The sequence below is a fragment of the Polypterus senegalus genome, chromosome 17, assembly GCF_016835505.1.
Source record: "Polypterus senegalus isolate Bchr_013 chromosome 17, ASM1683550v1, whole genome shotgun sequence".
In the NCBI taxonomy this organism is placed as follows: domain Eukaryota; kingdom Metazoa; phylum Chordata; class Cladistia; order Polypteriformes; family Polypteridae; genus Polypterus; species Polypterus senegalus.
Genome location: NC_053170.1, coordinates 5,533,247 through 5,550,606, shown reverse-complemented (window position 1 = coordinate 5,550,606; position 17,360 = coordinate 5,533,247). Strand labels below are relative to the sequence as shown.

The window sequence follows — 17,360 nt, the reverse complement described above, 5'->3', positions numbered from 1 at the left end:
AGACAGATACTTTATTAATCCCAAGGGGAAATTCACATAATCCAGCAGCAGTATACGGATACAAAAAAAATAAGTCTGTGACGTAATTTTTTTTTTTTTTTTTTACAGGTTAATGTGTTTTTTGTAGTCAGTTAAACATTTAACACATTAAAAATGGGGTCTACATTGACTTCAACCTGTGGGCCGGTTTCATTCTGCACTGTTTATTCAAGGGCAACAGACTTCAGCACTGGGGCTGCTTCGCCTCCTCGATTTTCAAACGGTTTGCAGCAAAATGTGCTTCAGTGGAGTGTTTCATTTTATTACGCGTTCATTTTAAAATTATATTTCATCACATTTACTATATAAACGCAAGGAATGCTAGAACTTTTCAGGACTCAGTGGTGCGACTCCTGCATGTGCTCATATACTTCTAGCTGTGCTTCAGAGAGTGCGAGTTTATGCTGCGTTCTGTTTGAACTGGGAAGTCAGAATTTTCAACTGGAACGTCCCCACGAGTTGGATATCCTACTCAAAACCTTAAAACTGTTCTGGCAGGCCAGAGTTGGTCAGACTTCAGATCATGACATGAATCCAAAATGGCGACGTTCAATGCAAACTTTAGTGAAAGCTGTAGTATTATACTGTTTATTAGCACTCTGTGTCTCATTACATCAGCCGCACACACAGTACTGTTCAACTTCAATCCGTGGAAATGTTGCTACAGTGTTTGAATACGCATTGTTATTAACTGGTAATTTTTCTAAAACAAGGGTGTCTAACTCCGGGGCTGGTGGGCCACAAAGGCTGCAGGTTTTCATTCTAACCATCCACTTAAAGACCAGTTATTGCTGCTAATTAACTTCATTTTCTTTAGTTTTAATTAACTTGACTCTGACCCCTTAGTTGTCTCTTTTTCCTTAATTAGCAGCCAAACAATAACGAGACACGAAACATGAGCAGCTCCCCTGTGCCCATCACACAATATCTCAAAATAAGGAAAGGTGACGATAAGGTTGATCTCTCACTCCACCAAACCATTTTGACGGTGTGCTTAGGAAAAATAGAAAATCAACAGTTTTAGAAATGTCTGCAGTGGCAGAATGAGAGCAACACAAAGCCATGGAATTAAATAACGGGCTTAATTAACAGCAAGAACAATCGGCTTCTCATTAAGAAACTGGTTGGAGTGAAATTAGTTGGGGTGCTGGACAAAACAAAACAGATTAAAATGGGAAAGGCATTGGATTGAGGCATTGGATACGTTTGCTCCCAATGGCTTAAACGACAAATAATTTTAGTAGGATTTGTTTTAGTTAATTGTATTGTATTTATTGATTAAAGAAACTGATTGGCTCTTGTTTTAGTAGAAATGTGTGCCGCACATGCACAAAAACAATCCGTTAGGTTGCGTGGTTTGACAGAATACAGGCCGAGCCACGCCGGAGTCTAAACGGTCCTCTTGCTCCCCTTACTTCACCAGAATCTTCACTATACTTATAGGACACACCTGCCAAGGTGGACATGATGGCCGACGTGTGAGCCGAAATGACCTGCAGATTTATCAGCCTGCATTCCCAACCAAAGCTATCTGATGGACTAGGACAGGGGTGGACAATGTCAGGCCTTGAGAGCCGCAGTGGCTGCAGGTTTTTGTTCCAACCCTGTTACTTAATGAGAAGTCAGTTATTGCTGATGAAGCGCTTATTGCTTAAGTGACAGTTTTTTGATGCTTCATTTTAGTGGTCTCGCTTTGTTCAGGTTCCCCACCCTTAATTGCTCATTTCAATCTAAAACGGCTGCATTCACTGTGTTTTAATGGCTTCTTATTAGCAATAAGATGTAAATGGCAAAGCAGCCAGCAGTTCTCCATCTAACTTGTTTCCATTTACATCTCTGTGTTCATCATGCTCGGTTTGATTTAATAAAGCACTTAATAGGAAATTTGACAGACTGAAAACGATCCATTTTAGGCTTCAAATCATTTGGATGATGTCCTTGGAAAGGAAAAAAAAAAATCTATTATATAATAACCTTACATTGCAGGCTAACAAGCCATAAAATGAAATAAGGTCTACAACTGGCAAGAGATTGCTTTCTAATTAATGCAAACGGGTTGGAACGAAAACCTGTAGCCATTGCGGCTCTCCAGAACCGACATTGCCCACCCCTGGTAGGACCACAGCCCCAGTCCAGACCAGTGCTTCCCAAACTGGCTGCAGGTTTTTAATCCATTCAGCGTCTGTTTTTAATTGGACTCCTGGGCTAATTAAGTGATGTGTTATTTCCCAAGTTCTGTGCTTTGGGAACAATACAGAAATTAGAAAAAATAAGTTTGGTAACACAAAAAAAACACATATATTAAAATGTACCAAGCAGTTATATGGGAATATTTTTTTTTTCTTAATATTTTCATTCTACTTTTCCAGGTGGTCTATCGGTTTAATTAATTCATTATTTACAAACCAGTTGATCTGACTCTAAAGTAGTTGCAGCCTTTGATAATGCCGTGTTCCATTTTTAATGGTCATTAATAAAATACAACTGAGGGGGAAAACTGCACAGAGAGAGGGCAAAATATAATGAAATCAACAAAAGAGAGTTAAGCATTTAAATCGATGGCAAAACCAGGAATATTTCTAAATGTCTTATAGATGGATAGATTAAAGGCACTATATAATAAATAGATGGATATGAAAGGCACTATATAAAAGATGGATAGATAGAATGAAAGGCACTATATAAAAGATGGATAGCTAGCTAGATCTAAACTGGTTGCCCAGAGGGACTGGGCAGTCTAATGGTCTGGAATCCCTACAGATTTTATTTTTCTCCAGCCGTCTGGAGTTTTTGTTTTTCTGTCCCCTGGCCATTGAACCTTACTCTTATTCGATGTTAATGTTGATTTATTTTTATAATTATGTCTTTCATTTTTCTATTCTTTAATATGTAAAGCACTTTGAGCTACTGTTTGTATGAAAATGTGCTATATAAATAAATGTTGTTGTTGTTGTTGGTTCCTGGTTTCTTTAAAGCAGGGGTGTCCATCTCCGGTCCTAGTGGGTCGCAGTGGCTGCAGGTTTTCATTCTCACCCTTTTCCCTAATCAGTGAGCAGTTGTCACTGCTTATTAACTTTTCCCCTTCATTTGAATAACCCTGTTTTTAAGGATTCTGTCCTCTGAATTGATTAGTTTCTTCATTAAACAGAAATGAGACGTGAAACGAGCCAACAGATGACCAGCTAAACTGGAACATCAAACTCCAGCCAATTTCACTCCAACCAGTCTCTTAACGAGAAGCCAATTCTTGCTGCTAATTAAATAAATCCATCCATCCATCATCCGACCCCGCTATACCCCAACTACAGGATCATGGGGGTCTACTGGAGCCAATCCCAGCCAGCACAGGGTGCAAGGCAGAAACAAACCCTGGGCAGGGCGCCAGCTCACCACAGGTGCACACACACACACACACACACACTAGGGACAATTTAGAATCGCCAATGCCCCTAACCTGCACGTCTTTAAACTGGGGGAGGAAACCCACTCAGATACGGGGAGAACAGGGAGGACCCGGGAAGCGAACCCAGGTCTCCTAAATGCAAGGAGCAGCACTACCCACTGTGCCACCATGCCGCCCTTTTTTAATTAAATCCATCATTGAATATCAGGACTTGTAGCTGCTGCTCTCATTGTGCCACAGCTGACTGTTGATTTTCTGTTTTTTTTTTTTAAGACCACTGTCAAGATGTTATGATGACCTAAGCAGACCAACAGGACCGAGACCCTCACCTTTCTTTATTTTTCAGGTTAAGCTGGTCACGTGGCGCCTTTCTTTGTATCTCATTATTACTTGGCTCCTTATTAAGGAAAAAGAAACAACTAAAGGAGTCAGAATCATGTCAATTAAAATGAAGGCAAAACAAGTTAATCAGCAGCAAAAACACCTTACTACTTAAGATGATGGTTGGAACAAAAACCTGCAGCCACAGTGGACTCCCAGGAACGAGTTTGGGAAACACTGGTCCAGACTAACTGAAGCCCGGATTTAACCGGTCATCTGTTGGCTCGTTTTATGTCTTTTTTTTTTTCTGAACAGAAAAGATGAAAAATTAGCAGTGAAAACTGGTCACCGATTCAGAAAAGGGTTAGAATGAAAACATGCTGCCACTGCGGCCCTCCAGCTCTTAGAAAAAGCAAACAAAGCAAAATAAAAGCAGTCCATGTTGGTTTTTCGAATGTTTTACTGGAACATGGTCAATTTGGGTGTGCCATCATTCCCTGCTCTGACATTTGACCTCCATCAGGACTCATCTGCAGCCCCACAAAAGCACACTTCATTGAAGAGAGTGTTGTCATGGCAGATTTTCTTGCAGCAAAAAAAAAAAAAAAGGTGACAGTTACAAATACCATACTTTCTTTATTTACACACCGAGCATTGACGCAAAGCCTTTAAACGTGTTAGTAGTCTGTGTGTTACTGTTCTGAACAACGGTTTACAAAGAACCCCCTTAATGATCTTTTCACTTAAATGGAGCATCACATGACCACGTGGACAGTACTGTACACTAAAACTCTTAATTGCACTTGAGAGTCAACATGTGACACGGGTTAAGTCATTGCAGTGCAAATATTTTATGCTAATAGTTAACATTCGTTTATTTCAATGGAAAAGAAAAAGCTTACAAAACTGTACATTAAACCTGGTGGATTTCTGCACCAATTTTAATTTATTATGCAGCATGTTTAATTTACCAACGTCTAGCGATCAGTAACACTAAACGTGGAGTACATTACAATATTCCTATATGAAATGTTCATAACAGAATCAATCACAAGATGAGCAGAGGTGTTGCCAGAGTCTCAAAGTCGCGGACTTTATAATTGTAACCGGATAGTCCAAATTCTAAATCTCAATATCAATTGTATTGTAGGCTCATGTTTTGTTTTATTGTGGGGTTTTGTCTCAGGGTGGCGCAGTGGGTAGCGCTGCTGCCTCGCAGTTAGGAGACCAGGGTTCGCTTCCCGGGTCCTCCCTGCGTGGAGTTTGCATGTTCTCCTCGTGTCTGCGTGGGTTTCCTCCCACAGTCCAAAGACATGCAGGTTTGGCGATTCTAAATTGGCCCTAAGTGTGTGTTTGTGTGCGTCCTGCGGTGGGTTCCTGCCTTGTGCCCTGTGTTGGCTGGGATTGGCTCCAGCAGACCCCCGTGACCCTGTGTTCGGATTCAGCAGGTTGGAAAATGGATGGATGGATGGTTTTGTCTCAAGCCTATTTATCAAGATTATTTCCCTTCAATGAAAACAAAAAGATTACAAAAACATATGTTAAACCTTGCGTATTTTAAATTTATTATGCACCTTTTTCATTTATGAACGTCTAGCAAACACTGGGTACATTTTATTTTTTTTTTTTAATGAACATTTCAGATCAGAGGGATAAACGTATCATGAAACCTGAATCGTAATATGAATTGTACCGTTGGCGAAGTGTTTTGTCTCCTGCTTATTTATTTCTAATATTTTCATTTCATTCTCAAATCTCAAACTCGCGTCTGGGGTTTGGAAGCCACACTGCTTGTCTGCCAAAATTTCAAAGAGACTTCAAAGAAAAATAAAAGTTCCAATTATTCATTCCGATACTGCCGAATGAGAACTTGTTATATTTGTGCAACTGGATAGTTCAAATTCTAAATCACAGTAGGAATCGCATTGCGAGGTTTTGTCTCAAGTCTATTTATTAAGATCATTTCATTTCAATGAAAACAAAAAGCTTACAGAAACGTACATTAAACCTTGTGTACTGTAATTTATGACACACTATTTTAATGTATGAACGGCTAGCAAACATGGAGTACATTTCTTTTATGAACATTTCATATCACAGGGATAAATATATCATGAAGCCTGAATCGTAATATGAATTGTACCGTTGGCGAAGTGTTTCATCTCCTGCTTATTTATTTCTAATATTTTCATTTCATTCTCAAAATCTCAAACTCGCGTCTGGGGTTTGGAAGCCACACTGCTTGTCTCCCAAAATTTCAAAGAGAAGTAAAAGTTGGATTATTAATTCTGATACTGCAGAATGAGAACTTGAGCAAGTCATCTCATTAAACAAGGAGACAAAATAAACATTAAGTTAAAAAACTGGGTGTCGCCATGGCCAGCAGATAGCAGGGCCCCACGTGACCACCTCCGTACACCCCTTGTCTCGAGCGATTTTACGGGTGCCACAACCCCACCCGCCACCTCCAGCCTGTCAGGCACCTTATCAAGTTTTAATTGAGAAACAGCGAGTCCGAAGTTTAAAGGAAAACAAAAAACATGGAGTGAACGCGGATGACGCATCAGGATCTGCCTTTTTTTTTTTATCAGATCGATACAGTATTTCACGAGACAATAAATGAAGTTGCCAGAGTCATGTGCCGAAGTCTGCCAGCCATCTTAACTTCGAGAAATCGAAACTAATTTGTACACAATGACACTCGGCTGGAAAATGGGATGAAGTGGCGTTTTTCCAAGATGTATTTTTGGATCAAACGTTTTCTTTAAAATGAACCCAAACGCGATTGCTTCGCGGAGACGTCAAATAAGTACGTTTAAAAGGAAACAGAAACGGGCCCGGACACCTGGCATACCTTTTCTCTCAGCCTCCGCTCTCACCTAATTCCAAGTTACAAAGTAACACATCAGTGGTTTAAAGTGGTTCTTCTCAATGTTTTACTTGTAATGTCCCGTCGGTTCTCATATTCTTATAGTCGGCTCACCGAGTGCTGAATGTGGCTATGTAGTACAGAAGAAGGTGAGCTCAGTCGGCGACAAAGACACCCGACGCCCTGCGCTGCCAACACAACTTTACCGTCAGTGAAGACCAAAACAAAGCATGAAAGGACTGGCACCAACACCTGAGCCTGGCAACTCCTCAAAGTGAATAAAAATATTCCGGATAACATTAATGTCAAGAAACGGAGTGTTAAGAGTCTGATAGATACAAACGGATACGCTGCAGTAGTTCCCGGCCACTTACCGGCGGGTTTCAACCTCATCTTAACCACAAACAATTTAAACAAACGTTTTACGCAAACGCCGTCACGCTGCTACCTACGAGACTTCAGTGACCCCGACACAGGGGTTAGAAATACAACAACATAAACAGGTATATTCTTGAATAAAACTTACCTCCACGCTCAGTTCGCCTGTTTTGCTCTGTGCTGCCAAACCAAACAGTAACACCGCGAAGCCCTAAGAAGCACTCTGGCAGTCTGGGACCGCCCTCGAGTCCAGATTGGTGAATGAGAATAACTTTCACTACTTCTATTGGTGTAACTGACTGCTAATCAAAACGAGACGGAAACAATCCTGTGATTCGTACTGACGTCTGAGACTCGCTGACTTTTAATCTCATGCGTTTATACAAGCGTTACCGGTAAACAGCGGCTAGTCCGAATTGTAATGTTAAAGTCGTTTATCCGTAATACAAAAACATTTTCTTATTAATAATAATGATAGGGAGTTGCATGTTTTGGGTCCAGGCAGGAGTGACCTTATTACAGAGCCGGCACTGCACCTGGTGGTTAAAAACCGTTATTCGTTATATATATAGACGAAACAAAATAAGCTTGTCTCTCATCTTCGGACTGAAATTTCAACATTTATTGCTGAAATAAGAAGAAATAAATAAGAGTAATATCCGAACACAACAGGACAACAAAAACAACAGGAAAGCAAGAACGACTGTTGATCACGCGGTATCTTGTGAAACCACCACATTCCTGTAGATGTTACATTAGAGTGAGAAAGGATTTGACTAAAAAAAAGTATATCGTAACAACCCGGATGCGAGAAGAAGACATTAGCCAACTTACACCAGACAGCTGGTGTGGCCCTAGAAAGGACCTTTATCTTCTTTAGTGACTCCTCTGCCACACAATTCACAATTTCCGAGGTCAGAGACAACCCAACTGATACACTATTCGATAGATAGATATGAAAGGCACTATATGATAGATAGATAGATAGATATGAAAGGCACTATATGATAGATAGATAGATAGATAGATAGATAGATAGATAGATAGATAGATAGATAGATAGATAGATAGATAGATAGATAGATAGATATGAAAGGCACTATATGATAGATAGATAGATAGATAGATAGATAGATAGATAGATAGATAGATAGATAGATATGAAAGGCACTATATAAAAGATAGATATGAAAGGCACTATATAATAGATAAATATATAGCCAGGTTTGAAAGACACTATCTAATAGATAGTTATGAAAGGCACTATATAATAGATAGATAGATAGGCACTGTATAATAGATAGTTATGAAAGGCACTATATAACAGATAGATTGATCCCACCTTACACCAGACAGCTGGTGTGGCCCTAGAAAGGACCTTTATCTACTTCAGTGACGCCTCCGCTACACATTTCAAAATATCCAAGGTCCATATAACAAAGACATATGTATTGAATTTGTCATTCAAAGAAATGGTGCATTACAGGTATTTATAGTAATAAAATTTATAGCATTTTTCATTGCAAAAGATCATGTATCACAAATATTTATAGTTATAGAATGCATTGCATTTTCCATTCCAACAGATGGTGCAACAACAACATTTATTTATATAGCACATTTTCATACAAATAATGTAGCTCAAAGTGCTTTACATGATGAAGAAAAGATAAATGAAAGACAAAGTAGGAATTAAAATAAGACAACGCTAATTAACATAGAATAAGAGTAGGATCCAATGGCCAGGGAGGACAGAAAAAAAAAAAAAAACTCCAGACGGCCGGAGAGAAAAAATAAAATCTGAAGGAGTTCCAGACCATGAGACCGCCCAGTCCCCTCTGGGCAATCTACCTAACATAAATGAAACAGTCCTCTTTGTATTTAGGGTTCTCATGGAAGGACTTGATGATGATGGTCATGTAGACTTGTGGCTTTTAATCCATCAATGTAGGAACATCATGGTGCTTTGATTAGGTGGTGGTGGCACAGATTGCCACCACAGAAAACCATGAAAAGTAACTGAAGAGAGAGTAGGGGTTAGTACAGATTTTAGAGCCACCATGAATAGTTATTATAATGAATTGAATATACAGAGTATCAGGATTAAATTAAGGTTAAGTTATGAGAAAGCCATGTAAAAGTAACACATACCAAGTGGCATTTAACAGAGAGACAGAGACATATGCATTATATAGTGCACTGCAAACATTAACACTGAGGTCTGCATTGATTATTTAGGTTACAAGCCATCTTAGATGGTGTGACACACAGGGCACATACAGCTGCCCTAACCCCAACACAGACAGGCAGGAGACAGGTTTAGAACCCAGCACACGGTTTATTTACAGCACACGAGGCACACAGCACAACACAGTCTCTGTTGCCGCTAGTCCTTCCGCCTCCACTCCTCCTCAAGAGCTTTGTCTTCCTCCTCCTGACTCCGGACATTGAGTGCTGGTGACTGGCTCTTTTTATAGGGCACCCAGAAGGACTCCAGGTGCCCAATGAGCTTCTTTCGGAAGCATTTCTGGGTGTGGCCAAATAGGGCCCTGTACAATTCCAGGTGCCCTTCTGTAAGCCAAGGGTGCTGCCCTCTGTTGGTTCCGGGGAAAATATTCTCTCCCTTGGGTCCTTCCATACTCAGGGCATCCCGTCCAAGTAAGGGCTCCAGCCGCCCGCCACTATTGTTAGCACAGCTAATTAGTAAATAATACATGTCCATTGTGCATAAATTTTCAAATGAGCTTAAAGAGTATAAATATTTAGTCTGGGACATTGGGAGAAAATATTGAATTGTATGATACCAGTAGACACAAAAAAACTCCCAGAGACCCTTCTTACCACATAGAATAAGCCAGTGGCTAAAAGTGCTCCGAGAGAGCCTGCTGGAGGGGATTGAGGGTATCCAAATTTTGCCATCATCCCCTTTTCTACAACACCTTCCAGTGTGTCCAGGATTAGCTCTGTGATGAAGCAGGCTGTCCTGATAAGTTTCTTTAGGAATTGTGTATCCTTTGAACTCAAGGTGCTTCTTCAGGAGACCACAGCATAGAACACCACACTGGCTATTAATGGACTGGTGGAACTTTTCCAGCAGCTTACTGCCTACATCAAAAGACCTGAGTCTTCTCAGGATGTCCAGTCTTCTGTGGTTCTTCTTGTACAACCCCACTGTGTTTTGTCAGACCAGTCCAGTTTGCTGTTTATGTGACTCCCCCCTGGTATTTGCAGCTCTGCACCACTTCAATGTCCTCCCCCTGGATGATGAAGCCCACCACCAGCTCTGTTGCCTTGCTGCCATTGAGCTGCACCACAACACAAAGTCCACCACAACCTTCCTGGGCTTGGACTCGTCTCTGATGTTAATGAAGCCTATGATGGAGGAGTCACCTGAGAACTTCTGTAGATGGCAAGCACTGGTATTGTACTGGAAGGGTAAACAGATGATGCACCCTATTAAATACCCCCCCGAATAATTTGCGTTGGAATGAGCGATCTAGCAAATACAATCGGCTATGCACTGTCTGTATTCAATAAAACACAAATGTAGTAAAACACCGCAATAGCAAGAAGTGGGAAATAATGCAATCATCTTCTGGCTGCCTTCCTAACCCGCAAGAGATTACAATCTCTAGTCTTTACAAAGTGAGACCATCCTCACTAAAACCAAAAGAACGATGCAGCTCTCGGTGTTAATGAAGAGTGAAAGCTGCGCTCTAAACGTCGACAGTGTGGTGTGTCTGACCGATGCTGTAGAGCTATGAACACCAACGCTGCAGCCATCAGCATTATCTCCGTTTAATATCCCAACCCAGCCAACCAAAACAGGCCAACATCTGTCACCAGGTCTAAATATAGTAGAAAACACAAAAAGAGAAGAAATATAGAAGAACAATATTTGTGATCCTACCTCACCGAGGAAAGCCCTTATGATTCCAGGTGCCCAGTGTTCACAAGGGCCTTTAAAGACCTCTGGGTCCTCATTTACAAAACTTTGTGTGGATTCGAGGCACATGGCAAAACACAGGAAAACACGCACACCAAATTAAAAAAAAAAAAAAATAAGGCTTCTAACACATGGTGTATGCACATTCCTGCTGTGTCCTGCAGAGGGCGCTCCTGCCACCCAAACCCGACACAGACAGAGGCAGAGGCACAAATGCAAGCACACACACGTTTTTATTTTTATTTTTCCTCGTGGGAAACGCCTTCCCCCGTTTCCCACAAGCACAACACAGGCACCAAGCACAACACAAAGCTCTTTTCTTCTTTCTCTCCTTCTTGTTTTCCTCCATTACTCCGGGCAAATTTCGTCTCCCTCCTCCCGACCCGGAGTAGTGGCTGATGGCTCCTTTTATCAGGCACCCGGAAGTGCTCCAGGTGCTCGTTAACCTACTTCCGGCAGCACTTTCCAGGGTGTGGCAGAAGAGCTGCCCAGCAGCTGCAGCACCCCCTGGCGGCGCCCACGTAACCCAACAGGGCTGTGGCACGCTTCAAATCCCATGGGGCCCTGTGGGGGTCTGAGGCACCGCTGCAACCCGGGGGGAGTGGGGGTCTGCAACCTAGTGCTCCGGGGGAGGTAATGCTCCGGATATGCTCCCTCCCCAGGTCCTTTCAGTGTGGAGGCGTCCCAGCCGTGGTATGCCACACTGTGCAATGTACCCTTTATAAATAACAATCACCTTGTAAATAAGAATAAGTGAATGCGCCTCGCTGCCCTGTAGAGCATGCTAATCAACCTCATACATATGCAATCACTTTGTCGCTGATCTTCATTGGCTGGTAGATGCAGCCTGCCACCTGTCGCTTTGAGACCCCGCCTCCTGTATTTAAGAGTGTCTGGCTGTGCTCAGACAGATCATGTGCAGCATTACAGCACCACTCCTCTGATGATCTGGGGGGTCTGGGAAGGGCATAAGGCGCCAGCTGGTGAGCAGGTACCCTGGCATATGAAATGACATGATTGCTATTACAGGCCATGTGAAACACAGAAGGGTCAGCCAGATACCTCACTAAGAAGCAATTCATCACATACAGCATCTTCACATCTTACCTAACCTACTTTGCCTCAAAAGAAATGAATCACAGGTGGACCCAGGCCACCAGGCCACCAAACAACTCATCTTTGTCATTACAGATAACTTGCATGTTAATAGAATGTCATTTACTTTGCTTACAGTTAACAAAGGCAGAGCCATTCTCAGTAGGTGCCCTTATTGCAATACGAGTGCGGTCAGCTTCTCCGATTACGTTAGGAGGACCGGACACGGCTGCAAATTGTGTTTTTTATGTGTTGTGCTTCACATATGTGCAGTCACACCATGTAAAAAAAATGGATGTCACACCTCGCCAGTCGGTTAATGGCTTCCAGCACTGCAGGCATGACGGAGTGAAACTTGGCCGAGATATTCCCGACCTGTTAGCAAGATTTCTGAGAAGTGACAACATGTTGCCGATATAAACTGACAAATATCCAAAGAAGCTCTTCAGTGCAAATACGCAGCATTGACCCTCTGAGAAGGGAGCTAAAATGCAGTCTGGACGTCATCTTCATTACATTTGAGGTGTGATATGTTTGTTACAATAACGGTATAATATCAATGGTATGAAATATTCTATGAGTGACTTGTCATTCAGATGGTTTGCCAACATTTGCCTACTTGATTGAGGGGGGGTCATCATTTCCCAGTTTCTTTGAAATGTTCAGAGCTCAGAGACAGTAAATGTACACAAGTCCTCCCCCATCAAGTTTAATTTTATAAATCCTGACGATTGCATGGAGAGTTACGTACGCACATTTCAAGTCTCTTTTTGTGTATACACAAGCTTTATAAATCAGGCCACCCCCAGACTGGCGACATTATCTAAACACTAACCTGTCACAATGGTGGCACAGTGTAACCTCGTGGTGGGGGGGATATGTGAAAGGGATGTCTGAGAGATCTTTGGTTAGACTGATGCCCCTGCAATCCACACCCAGGTAAGTGTCTGAAAGTGGATGGGTGGATAAACACAGAACGTCTTGTTGTAAAATTTACTACATCACACTACCAAGAGAGCAGCACGGTGGGTGGCGCAGTGGGTAGCGCTGCTGCCTCGCAGTAAGGAGACCTGGGTTCGCTTCCTGCATCTTCCCAACGTGGAGTTTGCATGTTCTCCCTGTGTCTGCGTGGGTTTCCAGTGGGTGCTCCTAAAATGTGCTTGGTGTGTGGTTGTGTGCGCCCTGTGGTGGGCTGTCGCCCTGCCCGGGGATTTGTTCCTGCCTTGCACCCTGTGCTGGCTGGGATTGGCTCCAGCAGACCTCCATGACCCTGTGTTAGGATATAGTGGGTTGGATACTGACTGACCTGTCACAGGTCCTGAAGTCCTTACCACCACACTTGGGTTTAGCTTCTGGGACTCATTTGGTTTAACTTTCATGAGGGGAGGGCTCCCCCCTCACGCACACTGAGAAGGGTCTAACTGCAGCCCACAATATGTATGATATAGGTCAGGTGATGCCCACAATGTCAGTCACAAAACACTCTTTGAGTCAGGTAACCTCCCCACATCCCTAATCTTAACTACCAGTGTAACGGGGCCCTAATGTTAACTGTAGTCTAATGTGATGGGTGTTACGTGACTGACGTTGAGGAAGCTTCATGGAGTTGGGGCGTTACATGACTGACCTCTGTGGAAGAAAATTATGAATACAGACACCCCCCCCCACACACACACACACACACACATATAAACATATAAATAAATATATATATACATATACATATATATACATATATATATACACACAAACACATATATATATTAGGGGTGGGACTCGATTAAAATAATTAATCTAATTAATTAGAGGCTGTGTAATAATTAATCTTGATTAATCGTATGTAATCACACATGAAAATGTTTTTTTTTAATTTAAAAGGGTTTTAGTGGGCGACAGAATCAAATAATAGACATGGACATGAATATTGTAAACTGAAGCTCTTTTAATTTCTGAAAAAAAAATGCTTTTAAACTGCATTTCAATTCAAACCAGAAACAAAAATATCATCCCTGGCTAAAATTGGGCAGACTTAAAAATAAAGTGGTATTTTAATTACTTTAAGTACATTTTCAGAATGGTATTGTCTTTAAATAATAATAACCAAAATTTCAACATAAAGTGCAGTTTTTCTCCTTAAAAAATAAGTTAATTTGACCAGCTTCACCTTTAAACTCTGAGTAACCTTAGCCAACAGTATTTTGTACATTAGGCTACGACAGTGTGATCATTGAACATTTTATAATTAGATGTAATTAGAATTACTAACGGTCACGGAAGTCCAATGATCCCCAGTAAGAGCCACAAAGTCCTCTTTCTGTAATGCATCTAATTTTGTTTGTTTTTCAGTTTGCACAAAACCACACTTTTATCAAGGCTTCCATCAGGTAGTCTTTTGAAATGAAATTTTCCTCCAATCAGTCCTAGCAATGCGCTTTATTCCGACTCTAACATTTTTGTAGCTCTGATGTGTTCATCAATGTAATCGGTGTACCAGGAAATCATGCACTGACAAAAGTTCCCTTTTGCTTGAAATGCAAAGTGTGATTAAATGCGTTATTTTTTTTAACGCGTTATGGAGTACATGCATCGAAGCTTCTCAGCTGTGCTTGTGCTAAGAAAAGGAAACATTTTAAAAATAACGTAACATGATTGTCAAGTCAAAGTAGTAGTTTTGTGACCATTATGAGTGTTGCTGTCATCAAGGATTTCATTATCATTATTTCTTTCAATCAGGTTTGTATTTGGAGGATGTGTTGTGTTCAAGTTACACTCCGTGTTTGTCAACCGTTGTAAAGATAACAGGTTTCATTCATTGAAGTGTTCACCACCCAAATCAGTACTCGTCAATGTAAGATGTTCAACAGGCATTCCTGGTATTAAGTTGTGGAAATTGCCTGGGAACATTTAGCGGTAGTGTGTCTATGAACTTAATTTAATCTTTTCCAGTCCTGCAAAGTCACTTGACGTGAGCCGCTCTGAGTACATGCATCGAAGCTTCTCAGCTGTGCTCGTGCGATCTCGCGATGTCAACGGGTTTACTTAATGTTAGCTAAGACCCAGCACTTAAAAGTTTCTTGCTACAGCAATTTTAACTCCGTTACAAAGTGATCCAAAGTCTCGTTTATACCTCGTGTCTTTTCATTAAACTTGTATCTCGAATACCACATTCGTCGTAGGCATGACAAACGGCAGCGTTAGTGTGTCTATAAACTTAATTTAAACTTACGGTTCACACCGTGCTTTGTTTCCGCAGTAGCTGTTCACAGTCATTTGACGTGATTACGTGGGAGGCGTGATGATGTCAGACGCAACTCCGCTCCCCACGGCCATGAGCTGAAGTCCATTACAGTATATGGAGAAAAATAGGTTCCAGTTATGACTGTTACGTGTAGAATTTCAAAATGAAACCTGCCTAACTTTTGTAAGTAAGCTGTAAGGAATGAGCCTGCCAAATGTCAGCCTTCTACCTACACGGGAAGTTGGAGAATTAGTGATGAGTCAGTGAGTGAGTCAGTGAGTAAGGGCTTTGCCTTTTATTAGTATAGATTATGATCCAGCTTGGTGCAAAACAGGAAACAGTATTGTAAATGAAAGCTTATGCCATAAATATAGCCAGGTCCGTTCTAGCAGTTTGTGGGCCCTACGCAGTTCAGAAATGTGCAGGCCCTGGATGGGGGTCGTTAGTCCGGAGGGGCAGAGCCAACCCGTAGCTCAGGAAGGTGTTCTAATAAAACGTCCGGAAAAGAACGATAAAATTTATGATGAGGAGTGTATCTTGACACACGACGTGAGGGACTGGCACAGATGGCTGCAGTGCCAGGGGCATGACAGAGGCCCCAGGCCCACAGCCCGACAACAAAATAAAATTAAATTGTAAGTTGGGGCCAGGCTGGGGGCCCCCCTCACGGTCGGGGCCCTACGCAGATGCGTAGTTCGTGTATGCCTAAGAACGTCCCTGATATAGCACTTCTCTTAAGGGGTTATATAAAGGACAAGAAATACATTTTATCATAGTGAATAATAAAATAATAGCGTCAGCTTTTAAGCATAAGCTCAGAAGGATACAAGGAGACTCAGACACATGCCAGGTGCACATTGGACCAGGGTTCAAATTCAACTCTTACACCTCATAAGTACTGCGATCTGCAATTACACTCTGTTGCCCCCACCAGTCGTTGAGCCCCTGAGCCCAACAGTCCCATTCTGTTGTGATCAACAATATCTGATATTTTTTGTATGAATTCCTGCATGAATTTCAATGATCTATGGATCCAGCTGAGTGGGGGGGTTTTTAACATAAGGTATGGCCTATAGGGGGCATCTCAGGACCCCAAATCCCTGACATAACAAGACCAAAGACAGACCTGGGTTTTTTTAAATTAAAGCAAATACCTTCTTGTCAGGTTCATCTTCAATTCTCCAAGCACAAATCGTTCCTTTCCTATCTTTTCTCCTCCACTCCTTCCCTAGGAGTGTTGTCCATTTCCAACTCTCTTCAATGCTTGCATGGACTGGATGTTGGGCAAGGTCGTGCGGGGTACAGCAGCTGTAGGGCATCTGTTGGTGAATAGAGACTCACTGATCTCGACTTTGCTGATGATGCTGTGATCTTCATGGAGTCAATGGAGGCTCTGATCGGGGGTCTCGAGAGACTGAGTGAGGGGTCTGAGTGTCTGGGCCTGCAAGTGTCCTGATAAAAACCAACGGCCAGGCCTTTAATGACCTCTTGGGCACAGCAGTGTGTCTGTCTGCGGAGAGAGTGTCGACCTCGTTGAGAGGTTTACTTACTTTGGCAGTGACATTCATGACTCCGGTGATTCTTCCTGTGAAGTCAATGGAAGAGCATGGGGGGGGTCATGAGGTCACTGGAAAGGGGTGTGTGTTGCTCCTGATGTCTCTGCAAAAGGACAAAGGTCCAAGTCTTTAGAGTCCTGGTGCTCCTTGTTTGTGAGACATGGACACTATCAGGTGACCTGAGATGAATACTCGACTCCTTCATGTGTGTCTCTTTGGAGGGTCCTTAGGTACCGCTGGTTTGACTTTGTGCTGTTCATGGAGTCCTGATAAAAACCAAGAGCCGGGTCTTTAATGACCTCTTGGGCACAGCAGTGTGTCTGTCTGCAGAGAGAGTGTCGACCTCGTTGAGAGGTTTACTTACTTTGCCAGTGACATTCATGACTCTGGTGACTCTTCCTATGAAGTCAGTGGACGGATTGGGAGAGCATGAGGGTCATGAGGTCACTGGAAAGGGGTGTGTGGTGCTCCTGATATCTGCACAAGGACAAAGGTCCAGATCTTGAGAGTCCTGG

General features: G+C 42.2%; 1 protein-coding gene across 3 annotated transcripts in view; it reads right to left on the bottom strand.

Moving 5' to 3' along the window:
• Positions 1-7,242, bottom strand: part of LOC120518143 (progranulin-like) — an 80,069-nt gene extending 72,827 nt beyond the window's left edge. For all 3 annotated transcript variants that reach the window (XM_039740761.1, XM_039740762.1, XM_039740763.1), the window contains exon 1: positions 7,159-7,242. The gene's annotated coding sequence lies outside the window, so the exon portion shown is untranslated. The remainder of the gene's footprint in view (positions 1-7,158) is intronic.
• Positions 7,243-17,360: the final 10,118 nt, after the last annotated feature.